At 36.8% G+C, this 23,503-nt stretch overlaps 1 long non-coding RNA gene across 2 annotated transcripts in view; it reads right to left on the bottom strand.

Annotated features, from left to right (window-relative positions):
* Positions 1-599: 599 nt before the first annotated feature.
* LOC149207992 (uncharacterized) overlaps positions 600-23,503 on the bottom strand; it is a 106,414-nt gene continuing 83,510 nt past the window's right edge. The window contains exons 3-4 of one of the 2 annotated variants that reach the window (XR_016252713.1): positions 19,236-19,361; positions 600-856 (exon numbers count right to left, since the gene is read on the bottom strand). This is a non-coding gene — a long non-coding RNA (uncharacterized LOC149207992). Of the gene's footprint in view, positions 857-19,231; positions 19,362-20,823; positions 21,541-23,503 lie in introns of those variants that run through there. The other variant, XR_016252714.1, reaches the window with a different exon arrangement.

Here is a 23,503-nt window from a genome sequence, read left to right as displayed (position 1 = left end):
TGAAAATATTATTAAATGTATTATATTTTATAATTTGAAATTTAAATAATAAATTATTTAAGTATTGAGGGGTTTTCACAGTACATATATATTCAAAAATCATGAGAAATTAGTCAATTATGACTACCTCCCATGGAAATGATTATAGATAAATGACTTACTTAATGCAGTGGAATCCCAAAAATGATATCTAATAAATTATTTATTAATGAATGAAAATAATTATCACTATAATCGAATTTTCACTTAAACTTTTTATATTTAAGAAAATATGGTTTAAACAATAATTGTAATGAATTTTCTAAATATATCCCATCTATAATAATGTGAAAATCGAAATTTCAAACCTACAACCAAAATTCATCATAATTATATTTCAATATTTTATTAATAAAGTACATATAATTCCCTTTTGTCACCTACCACTTCAAGGTGTCCTTTCCCTCCGGTGTGAAGATATGAATCTCAAGGAACACTTCAAATGTTTTTTTTAAGATATTTGATATAGGGGAGAGATTCCCAATGTTGTGCAGGGACCGGTAATTGATATAGTACTGGTCCCACCAAACCACCATAAATTGAGACTTTTGAAACCAATATTTAAACAAAAATAAATAACATTAAGTATAAATAAGTATTAATTTATGTCCAAAATTTCCCCATACATTGACTGGGCCCACAACTGTCCATAAATAGTATCTTACTACTTAAAACTGCAAACCATATTGACCCAACTAGAAAACAGCGAAAACCATAAAGGCTTCCAAAATGGTCTATTTCAGAAGTACAAAGCAGCAGTCACTTCAACCCCCACTCATCAGAACTGAAGCTTTGTATGCAAAATAAATATCCCTACCTGCACAGAATAAAAGGGAATGTATGTCAACCATAACTGCTGTGTTGTTCAACAACTAAACACCCTATGTTCAATAAATGACACCCAACCCAATAACATTTAAACCCACTTTGTTCAATAAATGACACCCAGACCCAATAACTGCAATAAATGACACCCAACTCACTCTATTTCTCATTCAAATAGATCAAAGCATATGGATCAACAAATAACCAATTCCCAACCATTAGATCACATCAAATTAAATCCAGACCACACATTCAAAATGAAGCCATTGCAATCCATGTGCATCCATGTCCACCAATTAAATTCAAGTGTCAAAAACTATAAAAGAAGTCCACCCATTGTTGAAGTTGCATCTTATGCTTTCAAACTATTCAACAAACTTGAAGACAACATCACAAAACAATTGCCAATATATCCAGGTTAGTTATATCAATTACAACTCATTCTTCTTACAGTTCTGTTTTCATTGTTTTCATTTATCAGATTTCTTACATGATCTGTCTGGCCATAACTGCTAGAAGGATAGCTGGATGGTTTCACAAACAGCCATTGAAACTCATTCTTCTTACAATTCTGTTTTCATTGTTTTCATTTATCAGAGTTCTTACATGATTTGTCTAGCCATAAGTGCTAAAAGGATAGCTGGATGGTTTCACAAACAGTAATTGAATAAAAAGTAGGTTCTAAATACAAATATTTAGAAAAGTTAAAACCATTCCTTAAAATAAAATAAAAAAAATGAATGCCTTAAACATACTTAATTTTTTCAGTTCAATTTTCTTCTTACAGTTCTGTATTCATTGTTTTCATTTATCAGATTTCTTACATGATCTGTCTGGCCATAACTGCTAAAAGGATAGTTGGATGGTTTCACAAACAACCATTGAAACTCATTCTTCTTACAGTTCTGTTTTCATTGTTTTCATTTATCAGAGTTCTTACATGATCTGTCTGGCCATAACTGCCAAAAGGATAGTTGGATGGTTTCACAAACAGCAATTGAATAAAAAGTAGGTTCTAAATATAGCTATTTAGAAAAGTTAAAACCATTCCTTAAAAAAAAAAAAAAAAAAATCAATGCCTTCAACATACTTAATTTTTTCAGTTCAATTTTCTAAAACTTTTTATGACTGATAAGTCTGTTCCAAGGCTGATCACAGCTGCAAGTTGTTCCCAACATAGAATTTATGCCCAACCTTACTGTGATTATGACAGGCATAGCACTCTTCTGGAGCATATGACCATATTTTGTTTGAGTTTCCAAACTAATTACTATGCCTGGAATGGTGGCCATGGACTGCAATGGAGAAGTTGCAGTACTGAGACATTTTTGGCAATGCCAAACAACAAAAAAAATGGAAAATGATATTTGAAACAAAATATATGTGCACATTTCACTTGCTTATGCCTTAGCTAGTTCCTATTCTTACATTAACGAAGCAGTCATGGAAATGCATCCTTATAAGCCTAGCTTGCTATAAGGGAATTCTGAGCAAAAGCCTTAGAAACTGATTGTTGAATAATGCCTTCAACTACACTGCAACTTCTATCATAGAATCCTACTTGAAGCCCATTAGCAGATATCCATATAAAAGTTGCTAAACTAATGAACATGCATGAAATTGAGAGACTATGAAGTAATTTGCAAGGAGAGACTACGAAGTAATGCAATTCGATTTCCTGTAACACACATGTTGATAATTTCCTGTAATAAAGCAGAAGTATTTTTACCTTGTATGAAAGCATAATTTACAAATATTCTAATGTCTAGATGCATGCGATAATTTTATAGGTTGTTGCATCTGTGGCAAAAGGAAGTTATATTGCTCACACAAGAAGTGGCAGGAGAGTGACAAGGGGTGTGCAGCTGCGATGCACATCGTCTGATGAGGACAGGACAGCTGATGTCAATGCCAACAATGCACCAGGGAACATTGTTGAGGATGACCATGTGACAGCAGCTGATGTTAACACACCATCAGCCATAGAACCACCATCAACAACAGTCCAAGGAGCAAGCTCAACTAAAAAGATTAGTGCTATAAGAGGATGGACAAAAGAAAAAATGTTAGTTGCAATTGATGACATAGAGTTTAATGGATACTCAGTTCGGGCATCTGCAAAAAAACATGGTATTCCTCCCTCATCAATACATTATTGGATAAATGGACTGACTCATACAAAACGTAGAGGGCCTCTTACAGTTATGACTGAGGAGGAGGAGGCCGAGGTGGTTGAGTGGTGTAAAGAGATGGCCCAATTGGGACATGGGCTAGAGTTGATACAACTCAAATCAACAGTTGCTCAAATCTGTCAAGGGAGGCCAAACCCATTCAAAGATGGGTTTCCTGGTAAATCATGGTGGTTTGCGTTTAAAAAAAGGCATCCAGAACTTGTATTGCGTACTTCTGAGGGCCTTGACAGAGACGGAGCATTAAATTTGCGCCCTGCAGTTGTGCAAAAGTTCTATGACACACTTTCTAGTGCTTACGATAAACATTCTTATGGAGCATACCATATATGGAACTATCATGAAACAGGTTTACAGGCAGGGAGGAATTGTGGCATGCGGGTAATTGCCAAGAGATGGAGCCGAAATGTGCCAAATATTTTGCCTAAGAGTAGGGAGTGGATAACTATTTTATGTTGTGTCAATGCAATTGGTACTTCAATCCCGGGATCTTATCTATTCAAAGGTAAAAATCAACTGAAAAACTATATACAAAACTGTGAACCAGGTGCATGCATGGCTGCACATCCCCATGCATGGATGACTAAGAACTGTTTTTAAGTTGGCTTTTTCACTTTGCTGCATCGGTACCAGGTGGCGTCTCACCTAAAAACAGACACCTATTGATATTAGATGGTCATGGGAGCTGTTAGAGTCGGTCTTGAGCCCTCCATCAGCGATCAAAACTCTTTGCATTTGCATAGGTAGGCGTCTCATCAGTGTCAATTTTTGCATCCCATTAGGCATGCCATAACCCTGATGGAGGAGCTGGTGTATTTATACCCCTCTTGGCATTGCTGGATCAGGTCATTTCAGTCATTAAGCTCTTTCAAACTTGTCTTGTCTTGTCTTGAGGTCAATTTCCTAGGTCTAGGGTTTTGGTCAAGTATGTTTACAAGGTCATGTGTCTGAAGGTCAATAAGTGTTCAGCAAGCCAGAGGGATGATTGTAAAGGTGTTTCTTCGAATTTTTTTATCTGGTACAGTTAATTTTCACCTTGGATTTAAAAACTCTGTTTTTAAAGCCAAGGTCATTTTTCAAATTTTTGTAAAAAGTGATGAAATTTCAAAAGACTTCAGCGGACAACATGTAACCCTGGTCCCCTTGCCAAGATCCCTCAGATGATCTCCCTGCAAAAAGAATCAAGCCAAAGCACTAAATGAGTCAATTTCAGGACAAAGGAAACCAAAAAGTCAGTTTTATAAAGTGTCAAAGAGAAACATTAGAAAGTGGGTTTGAGCATGAAATTTATTCAAATGAAACCTATAAAGACCCAATCTCCCTCCTTTTACTCTCATTGTGCATCCAAGACACTTGCAAGAGAGTTTGGGCGAGTGATTGAGTGAAAGGAGTGAAAGTTGAGCGAATTCGGGCGATTGACAGGCGCGCGACCCGTCAGAGGCGCGCGACCCGTCAGAGGGGTTCCCGCAGTTCAGTTTTTCAACGGGCGCGACCCGTTGGGTGAGGCGCGCGACCCGTCAGCGACCTCCCTTCCAAACTCTTTCCAAATTCGTTCAAGCACCCTCCAAATCATCAAATTGCTTGAGGTAGGTTCTCCAAACTTGGAAATGATTGCTGGTTATGTTTGAAGGACATCATGATTGTGTTTTTAATGATCAAATTGTGCAAGAGAGAACGCTCCATATGGCTGTATATTAAATTTGTAAAAATTTGCTAGGGTTTGTTGCTGTTTCAATGGTTTTTTCCCTTGTAATCATTTTTCCTCATTCCCATTTCATTTTCCCTGTATGTCCATATAAATTTCCCTTTTAAATTTGTAAAGAAAATAAACCCTACCCCTTTTCCCTAAAAAATAAAAAAAGCAAGCCCTAACCCTACCCCTCATAATACCCATGTAAACACATGTATTTAATGATGCATATGCAGTAATATTTGCAGTGTTTTTCCCTAAATTCCCTGTTGTATACTTGTATTCCCATTTTCCTTGTAAAAATGTCCCTCCCCTAACATTTCCCTCATGTTCCTTGTCCCCTTGAAACAACATATAAATCAGCTTTTTACAGGCAGAAACAGTAGCACAGTTTGTCCACTTTGCTCTTTAAACAATGTCAGAAACCGAAACCTATGAGCAAAGTGATGACCAGTCATCAGCTTCAGAGATTGAGGTACAGAGAAGGCCTCATAAGGGTGGTAAGGGTGGACATCATAAGCGAGAGGAGCCCACCTCTTTAGCAGAGTTACAGGCTTGTCCTATGGCAGTCACATGTTTCCAGTATATGTCTTGCTATGAGTTTTGTGAGAGGATCTCTCGGATTCAGCACCACAGAGAGTTGGCTCGCCTATTTGTTTTACACTTGCATGATGGACATGTCAACCTTGCAGGGGTGAACTTTACATTGACACCCGAGGTGATCTCACATGCCACAGGGATACCTAATGTTGGGGAGGTGTGGAATAAGCGCAAGGTGCTGGATAATGTTCACTTTGAGCCTTTTTTCCGGCCACCATTCATGAGACATTTGGCAGGTGTGTTTCCATTCAGGTTTCTCAGGAGCGAGTATGCTCCCATGATGAGGCTCATCATGCACTATTTTACCTGTGAGGGCAGATTTTCACAGGTATATTCATACCATATTCGCCTCTTGATGCACTTCACCCGAGTGAGGATGATGAACATCCCTGTTTTCTTCTATCAGAACATTCAGAGGATGGTGTCCATGTTGCAGAGGAAGAGCCTGGCACAGCAGTATAGGAGCCTGTACCATTATGGTTTGATTCAGCTAGTAGTATTGCATCAATTGGCTCAGAAGGGCATCTCATGGGAGGAGTTCATCTCTCGTGAGTTTTTCACAGCACCACCCTCGCCACATCCTGAGGTTTTTCACGAGGAGGGAGGACCATCCCAGCAACATGACATCCCTGTCACTAGACATGTCAGCTCCTCACCTCTGGTTACCTATCAGAAAGGCCCGAGGGCCTTATTTGCAGCAGCTCGGCGAGTACTTTCTCCACAGCATGTGGAAGGGGTCTCGCCTTCATCATCAGCTCAGTGAGTGTTATCTCCACATCAGGTGGAAGGGGCCTCGCTTTCTTCACCAGCACAGGTACCAGGGAAGGGAAAACAGCCCATGATTGATGAGGGGCCATCAGGAGTTCCAGATATTGAGCTTGTCGATCTTGAGGCCAGTTCTCCTAGCCAAGAGGCAAAGGAGATCATTCAGCACCTTAGAGCTGAAAATGATGCCTTGCAGAGGAGATTAGAGGGTGCACAATGGACCATCACATACCTGGAGCAGCGCAACAAACAGTTGGAAGATGAGCAGGCACTTGATGAGTTGTGGAGGATTCGTAGTGACCGAATCTTGAACCGAAGAAGACCCGGTGATCCATTGCCCGCTGACCGAGAGTCCATGCTCATCCGGGTAAATGCACACTTGGAGAGGCTATTGGCTAAGGCCAACCAAGAGAAGAAATTGTTGAGAAACATGAAGAACCATTACTGGGCAAGAATGCATGTGTGCAAGGCAAAGATGAAGATGTTTCAAAGGCGGTTGACCGAGGCACTAAAACGGAGAAAGAGGCCCAATCCCCTCCATATCTTGGCTGAGGCTTCACTCAAGGATCAAGGCACTAAATAGCCTAGCCACAGCACAAATCCCAAGAAATTTTGAGAATTGTGGGTGAATTTTGGCATTTTTAGACAATTTGCAGGTTTTTCCCATTAACGGGTCTTACCCCCCTGCGCGACCCTTCATCATGGCAACTCCATTTGACAAAAACTTAGCATTTCCAGATTTTTCATGCAAAGTTACACATGCTCATGGATGGACTTGAGATTTGGTGAAGTTTTGGGCCTCCAGAAAGTCAAAAAACTAGCAAAAAATGACTTTCTGCCACTTTTTTGAATTGCAGAAAGAAGTCTTGGGAGATTTGATTTTTGACAAGGAAAATGAACTCCAAATTCAAAAATTCCAGTTGGGTTGGAAAGTAGACTCACAGACCTTTCCAACAAGCCTACTCTTGCCCAATTTGGACACCTGCAAGTGCCCCAAAAGTGGCTCCAAAGGCGCGCGACCCGTCAGGCAGAGGCGTGCGACCCGTCAGGCAAACTTCTCCAATTTTCAGTGTACAGCTCAGAAAAACGCAGTTTGACCCTGTTTGACTTTTTGGGGTGGATTATTAGGCTCTTTGATGTAATTATTGTAATTTTATGATACTTTTACTCTTATGTACCTCTTCTAGAAGATTCATTCATGAAAAAGGTGAAAATTAAATGAATGAATTGGTTTCCTAGCTTATAGAGGCAAGTTGTTTTCACTGCCTAGATTTTAGTGCTTAGTTTAGAATTGGCTGAAATAGCTCCTAGAAGGATGAGCTCGACCCCTAGAGGCAAGGGAAGAGGTTGGCTTGCCTATATTATGTATTTTCTTAGTCATTTTCAGGGGTTGGAAGGTTGGACTCTTGAGGGAGAAGCTATCATTGTATTATTCACTGTATCTCTGCAATTTTTGGCTAAGGAAGACCAGGGTTTTGCAGTCCTCTTTGAGATTCTTGTGGACTCATGTGTTGATGGTGTGTTTCTCAATGTACTTTTAAGCTTGTTATGTGACTCATTTCCTTTCTTTTACTTCTGCACATTAAACAAATGAAGTGTTAAAGTAAGAATTCATGCTTGCCATGCTCTGCTTTTAAGTTTGTTTAATTTCAATGTTTTCTACTGTCTAAAGAGAATTCAAAGTTATTGTTTGCTCTCTTTAGCTCTTCACCTTTCATTCCTGACCATCCACCTCAATCAAAGGCATCAACACTGTCTCCTACCTCGCCCCTAGGAACCCCCTGCAGAAACTGTGTCCAATCCCCGCACGCAAAATTGCCATCCCCTCAATTTGCCACCAAAAACCCTAAAAACCCTAAATCAACCTTTTTGATCAGTTTACTAGCCTAATATCAGTGTTACCTTATTGGTCATCTCATCTATTGAAGACTTTACCGAGATAGACCGGAGAGAGCCTTCTCCTGCCCCGTAGGGCTAGCTACGAGGCTAAATGGTTTGATGTTGCCTTGAGATTTACCTTTCTCAGCCTGAGGTGAAATTTCAAGCGCTAACAGGAGCCACATGGTTGTACAAACAATTGAGGAAGCAAACAATTTAGGCATTGACCTGTTGACATTGCACACTCATACCACTCATAGACTGCAACCCCTTAATGTTAGTGTGTTTGGCCCTTTCAAGAACTATTTCAGGTCAGAGTGCGTTGCATGGACGGCAAAGAATCTAGGGGTTGAGGTGAAAAGGTTCGAGCTAGCAGAGCTTGAAAGTAAAGCTTTTAAAAGGGCTTTGACACCATCAAATATCAAGGCTGGCTTTAGGAGGACAGGAATCTGGCCACTGAACTATGATGCTCTTATGCATGATACTGGTTGTAGCCAAGCGTTTCATGTGGATGTTCAGGAAGAAGGGAATGCCCAAACAGGTGTTGAAGTGCAAGAAGTAGATGACCAAGATGATGTTGTTGCAGCTGGTAATATGATTTCCCTATCTCAAGGACATTTATATGCTAAAGATGATGAAACTGTATGTGAAACACAATAGAACCATGAACAAATTCGCAGTAACATGCAGATCGTTCCACCAACTCAAGAACATGAAATTCCTGTTGCTGATATTGTTAATGACATTGTTGAACATGCAGTTGGCAATGACCAATTGAAATTTCCAAGCCATGTAACCCCACCTTCATGGCTAGCAGAAGCAATGATCAATATGAATGCACATAGTGTCTCAGCAACCAATGAAGAAAGCATGAACATTCCCTCACACCAGCAAAATTGAACAGTGAAACTGTTCATTTTTTTGTGGACAATAGATCAATGGAAGAAGATGAAGGACATAATGAGGCATCAAATGAAGATAATGATATAGTTCAATCAGTTCCAACAGATACTGAAAGGGAAGTACCAAGCAATGACATGTAGGTGGGAGGGGTGGAGAAGACACTTGGACGGTTCCTAAAGCTACCAGTAGAGAGAGTATCAATGAAAAAAAATCAAGGTGCACCGGGTAGTCTTCATCTAGGTCGAAGCTCACAGTTACTCACCTAAGAGGACTATATAAACCTATTAGTTGAGTCTGAAAAAAAAAAATTGAAATGCAAGAATGAAAACAGAAAAATAAGGATCTAGTCAAGGAGAAGAAGGAAGCAAGGATTGTTGCAGCACAACGTCAAGAAGATGAAAGGATTGAAAGAGATAAAGCAAGGAAAGTTAAGGACCAACAAAAGCAAATGGCAAGATAGGAAAAGGAAAAACGAAAGGCACAACAAATGCTTGAAAAGGAACAAGGGATGATCAACGATACAAGAATAGCTGATGAAACCAGGATTATTTCAAACTCATTGGACTCCATTGCAGATAATACACCATTATTCCAAGATCTTATAAACATTCAAGTGCCTCACTATCAAACTGAGGGTTTGCCCACTTTCCTTGTTCCTATTAGAGTTGGTTTATATTCTCATTATGCTCATTACACACCTCCACTTAATGCAGGGGTCAATAGTGCAAATGTGAGGTATGGGTACTCAGTACCTCCATGGTTGGAAGCTGTAAATTGGAATCAATCATATGGCAGCAATCAACCCTTGACTAGTAGGCCAACCTACCTGGCTCAAGAAGGTAACTCGGGGAGTTTTGGCACTCAAGATTCTCAGGGCCATAAAGAATAGGGGTGTCATTTGTTTTTGGTTCTAACCACATTATGATGTGGATTTTGGATAGATTGTATCTTTTTCTTGTCCCAAGAACATTTTGGCTTACAACACTAGATTGTATCTTTTTCTTGTCACAGAAACATTTTGGCTTACAACACTAGATTGTATCTTTTTCTTGTCACAGAAACATTTTGGCTTACAACCTAGTAGTGATTTCTTGTGGCAACCTAACTGTGTATGTTGAAAAGAAATTTTCAATGGAATATGTCTTTCTGTAAAATATTAATTATGATAAAACTATTTCTATAAGTTATTCTGTGAACTTTGTGTGGCTAGCTTAGAGGAATAAAGGAAGGAAATAGATAAGTATTGAAAAATAGTTTCCTTCATTGCTGGTTAATTAGTTATACTCGAAGCGGCTGGGTTAAACTGTGTAACCGTGGTTGTGTTGAAATAAAGTTTCTAGAACTAAATTAAGTTGCTGCAGATTAGCAAAACTATTTATGGCTTCTATTAAACTCGAACTGAAAACTATTATTTCAGTGGTTGTAGCTAAAAGAGAAAAAGAAATTAATGAAAGATGAATCCATGAGTAACTTTGTGAGATAACTGGGGTTAGTTTCTGGGCCAAGTCGACAGGGTCAACAGGTTAGAACCGATCCCTGTCTCCTTGAAGGCTCATTCAAGAGGATAAAGCCTTCAAGAGGATAACTATTGTCCGGGTAAATCTCAGTCAAGCACTTCAAGATTATTGATAACTGATAGACCATGTTGCACTGAAATAGACCTTGGCAAAATCCCATCAGTCTCAGTAACCAAGATTCATAACAAAATAATCATTGGTCTATTGATATCGTAAGGAATTCAATAATAACATTCCATTCCAACTCTGGACAAGAGATAATGGCCAAAGGATTTTCTAACTACAAATCAAAATTATATTTATAGTTAGACGAAGAAGTAATCATTGAAGAACCTTAGTGACTTGGGAAAAAGGCATGTATAACATGAATAACTAGTACAATTTAAGAATTAAATGAATGCTAACATTTAAAAAATTGGGTCGGGTTCGACAGGGTGCAACACTCCTTGCATAAATTAATAGATATCCAGTAACCCTAAAATATGTATGCTCGGACCTTAGTTCTGGATGTTCAAAATTCAGTACTCAAATACTATACCAACCATAAGTCCAAGAAGATTGTAATTGTAGTGTTCCATGTTGAACCTTTTCAACTAGGAACACGATAAAAGAAAGTAGCTAAACACAGTTCTTTACAAGAATAAACTTATAATAGCAGCATAGAAGTAATTATGGATCCATACGAATGACCCATTGGTGGGTCTTATAACAAAATCAACAAATGAACCTACTTTAGCTACAAAGAATACAATGCAGAATGTTGGGAATGTTCTTTTATAAAATTACAGTAATAAGGGACAGTGAAAAGGGATTTTAAGGGTGGATCTTATAATAGAATCAACAAATGAACCTACTTTAGCTACAAAGAATACAATGCAGAATGTTGGGAATGTTCTTTTATAAAATTACAGTAATAAGGGACAGTGAAAAGGGATTTTCCCCTTAAAAGGAACTCCCCATTACCTGGACCATTTATCAGTGATTACATAATGGATTGTGAAGGAAGGTTGTAACTAGAAATATACACAGTAATCATCCAATCCTAGGACTAGCAAGCCTGCATATCGAGGCATTCATCTAACCCTAAGGACCTCAACAGAGAAGCAGGGGAGGCGTTGTTCAGAGAATAATTTGGTTGGAAATTCCCATAAAGTTGATGGTCATCAAGAACGTGTAACATGCAAAAAGGAAATCTAGAAAAGGTTGCCATTGAAGGGGTATAAGAGACAGTAATCACTAAAAACTGAACACCATTGCTACACATGTATCCATAAAGCAACCATTTTTCATGATCCCCTTCAACCTAATGTACAACCTAAAACAATCACCATGAAAGACTCCAAAAATTGAACACCCTACCTGCACATTTATCCATAAATCAACCATTCTTCGTGAACTTGTTCAACCTAACCTACAACCTAAAAAACATTACCATGAAAGAAACTAAAAATTGAACCACCATAGCTACACATTTATCCATAAATCAACCATTCATCATGATCCCTATAACCTAAAAACAATCACCATGAAAGACACTAAAAAATTGCTGCACATTTATCCATAAATCAACCATTCTTCATGAACTTCCTCAACTTGACCTACAGCCTAAAAACAATTAGCATAAATGACTAAAAATTGAACATCATTGTTGCACATTTATTCACAAATCGGCCATTCTCCATGATCTTCTTCAGACTGACCTACAACCTAAAAACAATCACCATGAAAGACACCAATGTTGGGCATTTATGTATAAATCGACCATTCTTCATGATCCTATTTAAACTGGCCTAAAACCTTAGATTATCAACTGCAATAAAGCATTTTCATAAAAATAATAAATTAGAGGCATGTAAGAAACCAAAACTTTGCATTTATCCACAAACCAACAGTTTTTCATTATCCCCTAAAAAGTTATATACAACCCTTATAAGATTTTAAGGCTGTAGGAAATACAATCGTCCATTATCCCAAACCGTTACAAAATTGTTGTAGGAAATACAGTCATCCATAATCCCAAGCAGTTACAGCTCATTTTATTTCCCTTCTCTGCACCAAAAGGATAAATTCCAGCTCTACACTACAAAGATTCAGCAAAACCCACATTGCAGAGACTTGTTCTTGCTATAACTCTAAGGATTTCAGATGTAAAGAGATATAAAAGAGGACAAATTTGATTTGAAGATATAATAAAAGAAAACAAATTGGATATACACTAATTTCAATGCCTGCAAAGAATAGCAGGCTATTATGAATGGGTTTGTGGTTTTGGCTGCAGGACTTTGAGTCTGCTGAGGTCATTGAAATAAGATTTTTCCTTGGATGCAAGGCTAGTTAGCCCATCAAGTTGCATTGGTATGTAGGCCTCTTCTTCTGCTTTTCTGTTTTGAATGGACATGGGGTTTGAATGGGAAGCAACATGCAGTTGTAATGAATGCACAAAGAGCTTGTGACAGGCAGCATGGTGGAGGGCTTGAGAGTAATGTTAGTAAGATAGTTTAGTTGAAGGTACAGGACTTGAATATCCACCGAGACAAGCCTATTGGTGAATTCTTCAGGAACTGCCCCTGTAAAAAGGTTATCGTTGAGGTACAGACTCTGGACGTAGGGTTTCGAGGGTTTGTTTGGGGTCATTGCTGCGATGTTCCATTTTCCCTTTGTCTTTCTGCTCGGGGTCGATTGTGGGGCGAAGCCCTCCGTCCAAGAAATTGGCTCAGTGAAAAATACTTGTGTGTGTGTGGCTCAGTGAAAAATACTTTACTAGTTCCATAATCCAAGTGAAAAATACTTGACCATAGAGCAGAATTTTAGAGCTATGTACACAGACAACAGCGAATAAGCACAATAACAGCGAAAATTTCACAAATACCAGCATGAAAAGCCACAAACAACATCAAAATATCCACAAAAAAGGGATGACATCCCTGTAACCCTAAACCCTCAAAACCTGCCATAGAAAGTTTACAAAAAATCCAAATAGAGTTGTTTGTGTTGAAAAACACAGAGAAATTGCTGGTAGGATTAAAATCCTACCAGACAGAGGCCATGGATGGTCGCTGACCTTCTCCGGAGCTCGCCACACCTTCGCCAGACCTTCTCCACACCTGCAACGACCTTTTCCACACCTGCAACGAGAAGAAATAAGCCATTAGACAACAGAAAACAACCAAAAAAACCAGCACAGAACAACAAATTAAGCAATTACCTCTTAAAAAAGACCTTCGACCTCGAACTCGGTAAAACTACAACTGGCTCCTCCCCAAACAACAAAAACTGTGAATAAGACCACCACCAAAGAAACCCTAAACAACCGGCGGTCCAGAACGACCAACAAATCCAGGCAGAAAACCACAAGAAAGCCAGAAGCGATGTTCCAACCATAAACCCTAAACCTCGAACAAACATGGACATCAGCACCTGCATACCAGACGAAGCGCGCAGGTTCTGGGGCCGTCCCGCACCATCTTCGACGGAGGGCTTCTCCCAACAACCAGCCTCGAGTAGAAAGATAAAGGGAAAATGGAACATCGCAACAATGACCCCAAACAAACCTGGAAATGGCGTGGAACCTGGTTCTAAGTACATGACACGATGCCCAACATGTGGACCTCCACGGCGGACAGGTGTCGTACCGCCTTCACAAGCATTCATGTGGCGTTTGGTGACGTGGCGGGGAGGGCACACAGATAATAGCGACCCTCCCCTAAATGGTCTGCGAATATTAATGACTTTATATGCAGATGTCTCCTCACATAGGTTTTTTTAAATATTTTTATATGATTGGTCTTTACATTTAACTCATTTTGATATGATTGGTCTTTACAAAGAAAGTATGAGAACATGTTGTAAGCAATGCAACATAAGTTTTAACGATATCTTTGAAGAAATAAAGTAGGAGAACATATTGTTAAGCCATGAATATGGATACTTATAATGTAGAGTGTCAATTCCTTTTTGAAGTTATGCATTATTAAATAAATCATTTTTAAATTTTTATTAATGGATTTGTTTGACCTCTTCAAATTTAAAATGGTTTATAGAAATTAAAGAAATTAGGCGAGCAAATTTATGTGATGACACTATGGAAATATTTGTGATTATTTTAAAGTATTTAATTATGGGAGGGAAAATTTATGTAAATAATGAATGTGTATTTTATTGGTTAAGAGTTAAATTAATATAAAGATAATAATTTATATTTACTTAATTATTAATTATTTAATTATTTTGTAATGCGTAGATTTTTTTGTGGTTTTGATAAATAAGTAATTTATTGGGTTGAAATAATTTGGGATTTTGTAATTTGTTGGAGTAATGTAAGTAACATCAAATCTTAATACTCTATTATAATATCGTAAGTAGTAAACCAAGAAATATAAATTACTTATGATTTAGTAAGAATGAAAATTGGATTGGAATAGTTTGAGAATTTGTAAATTGTTAGAATTATCTAAGCAACGTGGAAGATCAGATCTTAATATTACTATTATAACATCAAACTAATACTATTACTATAACATCAAAGGTGACTAGCCAAGATCTATCTTAACTCTGGATCTACCAAGCTTCTAGAAGGACCAAATCTCTTTTCATCTGAACAGAGGTTTGCACCTCACGGCATTTGATCTCTCTAGACCCTTGGTAGATCTAGAATTAAGATGGAATCTATGCTGATTTAATTATTAATAATTGATACTTATAATTATTAATTTTATTTTATTTTTATTTTTATGTAATTTGAGTGGGCTAAAATGTTTTGACCAATAATTATAATTAATAGTTTTATTTTTATATTTTATTTATTTTTTTAATTGCATATTTTTTTATTGTTATATAATTTAAGAGATACATAGCATAACCTAACTTTACAACATCTTTTCCATCTCTTCCATAATGAAGTACAGAATATCTCTACCCAACGAACCAAATAGACCAATCACTTACGATTTAGCCAGAACCAACATGAAAACCAAAATACCCAACTAAAATATGATTTATTAAAAATCCCAAATCTACCAAAATATAACCTATAATCAATCAGATGTTCAGAATACTATTCATCCAAAATCACCTACTTTTTCAAACTTTATGGCAAATTATAAATTTTTAACAACGATTCAAACTTTATGGCAAATCATAAAGTTTTGACAACAACCTATTTTTGAACCTTATCACAGAGTAACGTCCCACATCATACCCTGAAATTTTTTACGACGACCTACTTTTTAGCCTTATCACAGAGTAACACCCAACGTCATACCCTGTAAGCATGTTCTCGCTGTAAGAGGTTACAGCATGACAAAGCAGATTCTTCTGGTAAGCATTTTCGATCCCATCGCATGGATGACGGTCAGGGGTTAAATTTGACGCCAGTATGGACGTATTTTGCATTTTTACCAGTAAAATACGTTTTATTTTTGAACCTCCACGTCATGCCGAACTTGCCATCCATTTTCAAAACCGTCATATTGACGGGCATGTATAAAAATTAAAAGTTTTAATTTTTTTTTTTATAATTTTTCTTTATATATATTTAACCTATCGCATTTTTAATATGGTGTACCGCCGTGTGACAGTGATCAGATCAAGATGCAGATTTTGCATTCAATTAACATTTAACACATTCTGCCCTTCGGGTTTACCGCTTACCAGTTATCAAATTAGCATTCAATTCACATTCGGAGTCCTGCTTATGCCGCTTCCGGTCACGCCCTCTGCAGGCTGTGCTTATTTCTGATTATTTACTCCCGCTCGAATCCCTTCCCCGAAACCCGAAGGCTCGGCAGTACAGTATCAATATGGAAGGCGGAGGGGCACCTTGCGGAGCATGCAAGTTTCTGAGGAGAAAGTGTGTGAAAGGCTGTGTATTGGCTCCTTACTTATGCTCTGACTAAATGGGCGCACACCAGTTTGGTGCTATACATAAGGTCTTCGGAGCGAGCAACTTCTCTAACCTGTTGATGCAACTGCCTGTTCAAGAACTATATGATGCAGTAGTTAGCGTATTGTATGAGACAGGGGGTCGGCTTCAGGATCCTGTTTATTGCTGCGTTCCGCATATTTAGGCTCTTCAGCAACAGGTATGTTTATCAGATGCAATTGAACTAAATCTTCGCTTTGATGTTGCACATTAGAGGAGGGGAGTTTATTGTTCAGAATTCCGCCTATGTACAACAAGACCTAAATGAATTCAGAATGTTGCATATGTCCAAACGTAGAGTATGGTTTAAAATATAGTTCCAATACATATAGATTTCGAATTTAATAGTGTTATATATGTTTTAAAATGGCTAATTAACTCCCGTAGAATATTAGGAACACTGCTAAGTCCACTCTTTATATTTTGCAAAGCTCAAGGAATTCAAAGCCTTAGTATAGAATCAAAGTTGATAGACGGATCAGGGTATTGACGTTAGATAGTGGTGGAGATTATGATTCAACTTCTGTCATTGAACCCAAGGCGAAGAGCATTGGCGTTGTTGGCAAGGGTGGATCCGGAAAAACTCTTCTTTTGAAGACGCTCTTCAACAGCGAAAAGGTACGCAGTAATTTTAAGGATGGTTTATTACTTTGGTTCACTGTTTCGCAAAATCCCTCTTTCACTACTTCCTAGTTCCTACCCATTATCATTTGATGTTCCCAAAATATCTATTTGATGTTCAGATTTTTTGTGAAAATATGAGCAACACTGTTTTACATAGTTGAATTTAACTTTAATGTATAGAATATTTTTTAACCATTATTACAAATATCCCTATAAGATTACTTTCGTTTTGCTAGTATATTTCTTTCATTTTTGAATTGCAATGGTTTTAGTAATGCTGCCTTCCTCCATTTCTGAATTAGTTAAAATCACAATGATGGCAAAATCCGTGATGGGCTTATTTTCTTTGATTCCCGTGAATATTATTGACTCGACATGTTGCTTCCATATTCGATCAAGATCATGTCTGTTGTGGTTTTGGACTCGTTTGATTTCGAATGCCTTCTGTTAAGTCTTACAACACCATATTAATATTGGCTGATGTAAGTTGAAGCAAGAAAATGTGGTAAAAACTGAATAATTAATTTTGAAATTGGAAAACCAAATACTAAATATTAGTTATTTTGCAATTGATTACCGCGGGCAAATTGGAAAACAAAACACGCCGTTTGCAATTGATTTCCGCGAAGAAATTGGAAATCAAAACTCGCCGTTGCCGGGGATCGAACCCGGGTCACCCGCGGGCCGCGTGATAGGCGGGAATACTCATCGAGTCATCACTATACTACAGTCTACAACGACAAGAGATGTTAGATGTACTAACGTATCTAATAAAACTAAACGGTAAACGAATTCGAGACGGATTACCTGGAGTCCCGGTTTCTTTCTGTGTTGACATTAGATCTTCAAGATATGTTTTGGGATATTAAACCAGCTGAATTCTGAGTAGTGGGTTATGTAAAAAATTGAGCTTTGTTTTGTATTTGTTGTAAAAAATTGGATTGCACTTTCAACAGCGGTTTGTGCAGTAAATAGCATTAGACTGTTGGGTTTTGTCCGAAATGAGGTTGAACACAACTTTTTGTCTGCAAAGTCGGTTGTTGGGAAAGGCTGGGAGCCACCAAAAAGGTCGTTGTATCCAACCGAGAAATCATGCACATTATGTTTTTGGTTTGAAAATTATTTCACAACTATTGTTCTTTTATTGTACAATTTGAAATTAGATGAAACTTGTACAAATAAATTTTAAAAGTCATATGATGGGCAGTTTAAAAATAAAAACGTCATAAAAAAATTCCTTGATGGGTAGGGTCACCCGTCAAATTTAACCCTTGATGACGGTGACCCTTCCACGCGTGAACATGACTGCACAGTCTCCCACGGTCTTGGATCACGTGTACCCATTGGTCGCTTACCCTTGAGCTCGTCGCAGCAGCCGACGAAATTGACGCCCAGCTCCGCCAGCAGACAGTCCAGCAACGTCAGGTTGAAGCTCCGGGTACAGAGAAAAAAGGCAAACAATAAATCCAATGCTATTGGGTATTGAATGCCCTCTAAGAGAATATTTAATGCACTCTGAGAGCTCGACGGGATAGCCCTCGTCATCAGGGGTTAAATTTGATGGGTGAACTTACCCGTCAAGGAATTTTTTTATGACGTTTTTATTTTTAAACTGCCTATCATATGACTTTTAAAATTTATTTGTACAAGTTTCATCTAATTTCAAATTGTACTCATAATTGTTCAAATTTTTCATTTTTTGTTGTACAATTCGACTCAAGTCTCATTGCTACACTTTGTTTTGAGACTTGTTGATCAATTTTTTCTGCAAATTTTCCAGATTGTTCAAATGTTCTGAGTTTTTTTGTTTAAAATGGAAACACTGATAAAATAGATGGGAAATATATATATAATTCACCTTATTAATAAAAAATAGAAAAATAATAAATCTACAACACTTCCATGCTTCTTACATTTTTTTAAAAAATGATAAGCCTAAATATACCTCTTACAAAGAAAAATTTGAATACCTTAAATAAATAACAATTATTTAAGAACGGCATATATATAATATTTTCTAATTTAATACATATAAAAAATAAAAATATTATAAAAAATAAACAAAATAAAATTTAAATCATTTAGTTTACCAACAAACCACCACAAAAATGTCTACATTGCTGTTTAAAACATCTTTTGAAATAATTGAGATCAAAATTCTGAATAAAGTTTTCTCTATATTCTTTATATTATCTCTTAGACCTTCAAATGCTTTCTGAGCAAACAAATAAAACTGATATTTTATAAATGCAAAGTTACTCTCCAGTAAAGGATCTTGAAATTACCAGTGGCTCTGAGTCTGCGGTTCTTGTATATTGTCACAGTCATTGTACTCGCCATGCCCACTGCTCCGATTTGTTCTGAAATGTTGGAATCGTTTTCTACTTGAGTATCCACTACATTAAGAAACCCTGCAGCAAGGTCCCAAAGCTTGTTTCAATTGAATTATAGAATTTATACATTTGATTTAAGATTTTTGTGATTTATATTAAATTTTGATAATAAAAAAATTATTAGTCACATTACAAATTGTTTTATTAAATTACAAATTCTATAACCTGGATTTTAGATTTTTATAATTTATATTGATTTTAATAGTCTTTCAAATTAACCAACAACTTATAATATAATTAATCTGAAAAACTTTATAAAAACCCTATATTTCATATTTAACATGGATAATCATTAAATGCAGAATCCAGATTACTCAAGTGAAATTACAGAAAGGCTGAATTTGTTATTCCCTGTGAACGTACAGTGAAATCACTGCTAAATCACTACCATCAAATTTCAATTGAATACTTTCAAGACACTCTGGCATTTGCTCAGCTTGCATAAGGTAATTTCTCAAACTACTCGGCCTTTGGTTAACAGTGGATCTCAAATAAAAAAAACAGAAGATGGATACATCTTAACCTGGATAACCACTCATGGGATTCAAAAAAAACCCTCTGATTTTGCACTTTCAAATACTACTTATTAAACATGAGCTATCAAGGAGATCAACCCAGCTCAGCACATGACAGAATGCAGAGCACCTCTACCACTCAGGTAGGATATCATTTTTTTTTGTTATTATTAATCAGAATGAGTATTTTAGGAGAATCTGTAATTTCGTATGGCATTAAAGTTATCCAGGAAAAAAAACCCGATTCCTTCACAATAAATATAAATATTCAGGCTTTCGACTATAAATCGCCCATGAATGAGAAGCCAAAGAAATAAAACAAAAGGCAAATAAGATCAACATTTCAGCTAGCAATGCACCACACTATTGAACTTACTAGGGACCTCTGATATAAGCAAATAAAATATTGAATTTTATACAAAATTCAGTATGAAATTTTTTCAGTGTTGGTCCAAACAAAAGCACCTTTCTAGCAATAATAAGAATTCCTCCTTAATATCTTATAACACAGAGACTTAGCAGTAAAGACAGGTACAATAATCGAAACGAAAGTAACAGAATTAGCAGGAGGAATATCTTATAATACACAAAATTAGCACTAGAGACAGCTACAAAAATCGAAACGAAATTAAAAATATAAAAATATATATATATGTTAGGCAGTTTTACCAAAACAAGTTCTCATTTTATGCTGCGAAAATCTGCATTTTGAATGAAAATTAGAAGGAAAAAAAAAACGCATTTAAATGAAACATCAAGAATGAGCTAGAAACGCGCTGCAAAGAAAATATAATCCGACAATACACACTGTTAACAGATAATTCGTCCATGCACCATATCATCCAGCCAGAAAATTAAATAAGCAGAACGCAATTCCAAACCAGACATAAAGATCCAGTGTCTTTGAAATGAATAACGCAGAAGAAAGAATAAAACAAAACGTCATAGATTCGCCAAAATCTAACCTGAAAGAAGCCGGATCAGCGCCGAATTCCGTCCGATATACTTTAGATATCGCCGTCTTGAGCCTAAACCGGCTATACCACAGACAACCTCCGTTATTTGCTAAAAGCAGCCACACTCCGTCGATCTTTGAGGTCGAAAGCACAGAAATCTTTGAGGTCGAAATAAAGAGGAAGAAAAGGGGAATTTCAGATGCACAGTTTCTCCGCTTTGGGAGCTAAGAACGCAGAGAAACGCGCAGGATTGCTCCTTCTATAGGCGATTAAATATCCAAAAAGATGACAGAGGAGGGCGGCAAGCAATGGATCGAGACCAGTCGGAAGCAACCTGTGGACAAGGACTCTTCCTTGCGAGTCTGTAACTTGTTACTTAAGTTTCCTGTTTCCATATCTTTCCATATCTTGGACACGCGGGCCGCGGTAGTCTGGTACTTGGTATTTGGTAAGTTTACAGTAAATGCTCCAGCGATCAGACGATCCTAATAAAATCAAGACCCCACAAAATTTATTTCCATTCGTGAAAGTTGGTGGACGGCGGACGCATTTGTAGTCTCTGGGTAACGGAAGTTGCAATGTTAAATATATATAACAATTATTAAAAAAAACTTAAAACTTTTCATTTTCAAACATGCCCGTCATATTGACGGTATTAAAAATTAATAGCAAGTTACCCCTGACGCGGATATTTGAAATTAGAACGTATTTTACGTGTAAAAAACCTAAAAACGGGCATACGGGCGTCAAATTTAACCCCTGCTCGTCATTCTCCCGGATACATACATGGATATATGTAAGATTCCAAAACGCAAACAGCCATAAGAATTTCGAGCCACCTCCGCCTTCGTCTTGATCGCCACCGCCACCATCAGTCCGTAGGAACGCTGGCATATACGATACAGGATATACCAGGATATACAACGTACGCATTTAATTGACATATTAGTTTGAATTTGAAAGCCCCCTCTCAAAATTTTAATTTCTATGACTGTGACAACCTGGAGAGTGCAGCAAAAGGCTGCCCGTCCTGCTCTCTGGAGGGTGCAACGAAATGCGGTCTGGTAGTGTCGGTGGCGATCATGGCGAAGGCGATGCCAAGTTCTCAAATCCTCAGCGCGGTGGTAGCACTGCTTTTGAGATGCTAGGGACTTCTCAGGCATTGCGCTCACTGCAACAGTTGCACGAAGACGCTGAGGCGCAGCAAGATATACAGCAGCTATGCTACCAAGGGGAAGAGCAACTTCTTTTGTGATGGTAGTTACGAGCGCTCCCTGTGGATACACAATTCCTCTCATGATGCTAAATATTTCATCTCACCCACGGCAACCGAATAGCGATACATTAGTCTCGATGACCTTCGTGAATGCCTGGAGATGAAGATTTATCTGGATGGAGGGGACGGTAGTTTCTCTGTATTCAAGATGCCCAGAAGCCGCTGAGGTTTTCTTTAACTATTGAGGTCAAAATATATATCTACATACGCAGTGTAATATATTTTCATCTAAGTTTTTCTTTGTTTAAATTTGTTGAGTTTGTTTCTTCTCAGCAACTTTGCGCAGTTTCTTCCTCCAGAGATCATACATTTTCATTTATTATATCCTGTGTCTTATGCGTTGTAATGTCACGTACAGGGTACTACTAGTTATTTTATTGTGAATACCATTTATTTTCTGCTTTGCCAGAGAGGTTTACAATGGCATAGTCTTGGTTATGCTTGATAAGTTTACAATGGCATAGTCTTGGTTATGCTTGATAAGTTTACACTGCATATTCTCGGTTTCAAAGAAAAAATTTAATCATTGCTTTGCCAAAACTGTTGAGCATAATGGAGCTTTCTACATATTTTTTCAAACATAAGAGTGAGAAAATACTGAGAGTCAGAAACCACTGCTATAGATCTTTGAAAGAAACTCCGGCGAAATGCAAAATTGTTTTGCTTTTTTCTAAATGATGTCTGCTGAAACTTTTACAGGTTCATGGGTTCATAAGATCTCTAAGTGGGACCATCTGTAATTTTGCAAATGATTTTTAAAGTTTGAGCAAATAGTGTTTTAATATATTATGGAAATAGAATGGTTATATATCTATATATGTTTTGGTCGCGATGGTTGTTGGAGGTTATATTTGATTTTATTTTTTTAATGTTATTTTAAAATTTGAATGTAAATTTTTTTTTAATTGAAATGTAATTTTAAAATTATATAAAAATACATTTAATATTATAAAATATTTTATTATAATAAGTTTTTTCAATTTTATATCTTAAAATAATTTTTATTAAATGTATTGGATTTTTTAGTTAGAATTTTGGTAAATAATTATTTTTTTTTGAACTATTTGTTATTTAAAATTTATTTTTGACTATATAAATTTAGCATTTTAACAATTTTAGTACATTTTGATTGGAAAGAGTTCACAAATCAATATTATGATTCCAATAAATCTTTACTAGATTTTAAACCTTTTTCACTAAAAAAAATATACTCAAAAAACTTTTAAAACATATTAAATATTCAAATCAATTTAATTAACTTTAAGATATTAATTTTAAAATTTTAGTAATTTTTAAACCATTTAAATGTATGAACAACTAGTGAATAAAAAGAAAGCTTTAAAATGAATTTTAAAGAGGATATTCATTGATTTAAAAAAAATATACATAGCCAATTTGCCATTGAAAATTTAA

This window comes from Pinus tabuliformis, chromosome 1_2, assembly GCF_031772625.1.
Source record: "Pinus tabuliformis cultivar Carrire ecotype Pingquan chromosome 1_2, CPIR1, whole genome shotgun sequence".
Lineage (NCBI taxonomy): Eukaryota > Viridiplantae > Streptophyta > Pinopsida > Pinales > Pinaceae > Pinus > Pinus tabuliformis.
Note: the sequence above shows the minus strand (reverse complement) of the source record. Positions and strands in the feature narration are given on the sequence as shown.